This window comes from Aptenodytes forsteri, unplaced genomic scaffold (genome assembly GCF_000699145.1).
Source record: "Aptenodytes forsteri isolate BGI_AS27 unplaced genomic scaffold, ASM69914v1 Scaffold65, whole genome shotgun sequence".
In the NCBI taxonomy this organism is placed as follows: Eukaryota; Metazoa; Chordata; class Aves; order Sphenisciformes; family Spheniscidae; genus Aptenodytes; species Aptenodytes forsteri.
Genome location: NW_008795127.1, coordinates 9,146,625 through 9,149,573, shown reverse-complemented (window position 1 = coordinate 9,149,573; position 2,949 = coordinate 9,146,625).

The following is a 2,949-nucleotide window of genomic DNA, read 5'->3' as shown; positions in this document are numbered from 1 at the left end:
CGGACCAACATCGGTGTAATGGTCAGCCCCCCCCCCCCCCCGCCACCATCATGGCTGTGAAATTACAGGGGTGGGAGCCTGTGTTGCACAGAGACTGCTTCAGCTCTGGGGCAACAACAGCGCCTGCAAACTGATGCTGTTAACTACTCTGCAATGGGGAGGATGGCCATCTCCTTTTCTGCAGAGCCTGGCTTCTCAGGGCTTCCAGGTTTGGGCATCTGATCCAAGAAATCCACTGGGAAGAGCTCAGCTGCGACCTGCTTTTTTGCACAAGCGACAGTGGAATTTGCATTTGGTGTATTAGTGCTCAGGACATTGGTTGCCCAACTGCTCTTACTGTTCGTTATGCCCTTAAAATTGAATTTTTGGTTATTTCTAAAATCTGCCCCTTAGTTCTCAGATAATATCTTTCATTATCTAGTAAAGGTTGAGATCACTGCCAAAAAATCTCTTGAATTTGAAAAGAAAAGGACCGGGATGCTAACGGTGAGTGCTGACATGCTGCGGGGACAGGGAGCAGACGTGAGCTGTGAGGCAGCCTCTCCACCTGAAGAGACGAAAGTGCTTGGACGTCTTTGCCGTGCCGCTGAATCAAAGGGTTTAAAGAAGTCCTTGCAATGAAATCCCCATGCTTGGTTATTGCTGCTTGCTGGAGGAGAGCAGCAAGTCGTCCTCACTGCGGAGCTTCTCTGGGAGCAGAATTCCTATGTGTCTGTAGAGACTGAAGGTGATTGCTCATGGCTTACGGCACGTCCTATGGAGGGTTTCAGCAATACCGCTCAAATACTTCAAGAAACTACAAGTGAAAATTGATTCTGTGGATGTTTAGCAGTTGTAGAGACACAGAGATTTTTTTTTTGGTGATGAAGGGATCACACTGTACATGCTTACGCCTTGGGAGTAAGGTACCTGCTGGAGCTCAGTGCACTTGTCTCCAGCGTGCAGCTTTGCCACTATTTCCAGTGTGATCTCAAGCAAATGAACTAATCTCAATGTATTACTTCTCCGGCTGTACGAGCATGATAATGTAATGATCCTGTATCTTTGCACTTGATAATAAACTCTGGGGAATGGGGAAGGACAGAAACCCCTCCCTAGCTGATTTTGCCTAGCACCTAGCATTTTGGGACCTGGTTTTGTTTGGGCTTCTTGGTGTCAGTTTGAAGCAATTTGCTTTGCAAGAAGGAGTTTCTGTATTTCCGTGGGAAGTGGCGACTCCGTTCTCCCCCTGTCCATCCCTGGCTCCTGTCCTGTGCAGGGCTTCCTTGCCTGGAGGGGTTTGGGCAGGGTTTGTTTGGGTGGACTTCCCTTCTGGGCCTGGGATTACTGCACAGTACCGCTCACACCTGGGTGGAAACGCTGAGCACTGGTACCTTACGTACCTCTTTGGGCAGCTACTCTTAAGGTCCCGCTTTGAATCGACTTGAGCGGCAAGACTGTCCTACTGATAATCACTCAGCATTTAGGCTACCCATGTATATATGGGTAAAATACGTTTCACATATTTTATTTAGAAATTATATGTTAAAAAGTGTACATGTAATATATGTTATATAGTTAATACATTAAAATTAATTTAATATTTCTAATCTTTTGCTTTCTGATATTATCATGGACTGAGCAAAGGTAAGGAGCACTTAAGGTAGCCATTTTTGTACGTTCATTCCAATCTCTTGTTTTCCTTGAATTCTTTCAGCCTGAAATAAAGGGCCGAGGGCTTTTTATTCCTTCCTCCGACTACCCAATTTTAAACAGCTCTGTCCAAAGCCCGTTATCTGGCAAGCAGATAAGATGCTGCCAGTTTAATAACACTCGCAAGCAGTTCAGGCCGCAGACTTCAGTTCTGGGCTGTGAACCCCTCCTGACATTTCCAGCTTGACCAGATCCCCCTGATCCCCAACGTACTGCCAGCAGCTCGACCGCAAGCGCAGTTCCGCCACAAAGAGCCGCGAAGTTTTATCGATACTGGCGGGTGCCACAGTGGAGGACAAAGAGCATTTGCGCAAGGTGCCAGAGAACCGGGTACCTGGAGGCCGGGAGGAGCTTTGGGGGGTCACCAGGTCCTGCCGTGCTGCCCCAAAGTGAAGTCAGCAGCTGCAGCTCACCTTGCCACAGAGATGTCTGCCTGCCCTTTCCTGGGAGACCGCTGCTGCCTCCCAGGCTATCCAGGCTTCACCACCATTATTTTTATTTGCCCCATCAGTATCTAACCTGAATATCTCTGACAGCAGCTTAAACCCATTGTATCTCTGTGGACTTGCTGGGTTATTATAAAGATGCTACTTTCAACTAGTGGTAGAGTGGACACTTCAGGCAGGAAGAAATATCCTCCTGGCTTCATACCCGGCATTTCCACTTACACACCCCAAAAAGGAAATAAAAGACCTTGTTGATTAAGACATTCATGCTTTCATCTTCCTGGCAGATCAACAAGTATACAAAACCCAGGGCACATCTTCCTCAGCTGCAGCAACATGCAAGTTCTACTGATACCATAGGTTCAAAATTCAGAAGATTCTTTAGGTTCAAAGTTTGACGTTACCTTTAAAGTGTGCTTGTGACGTGAGATTGTGGGAGAGGGGGAGTTGTGTTGATAACAGGCTCGACCTCGAAGGGAGGACCAAAAACTCCACAGAATCCATTTTGTTGGTAAATTTTATGGTGAGGATACCCAGATATTGCAGCGAGTGGAAAATGCAGATACATACATGATTTTGATAAAACCTCCCGTTAACGGTCTGCTTGGATCATTTACAGTAGGACAGCAGCATCTTGGTTGTCTATGCCTGGGACATTACAGCTTGTTGACTACTGCGATATAAGTTACCTTTCCCTGAGTGCAGACACACTCCTGGAGGTGTTTAAAAGACGTGTAGACGCGGCACTTAAGGACATGGTTTAGTGGGCATGGTGGGGGTGGGTTGACGGTTTGGCTCAATTTCTTGAGGG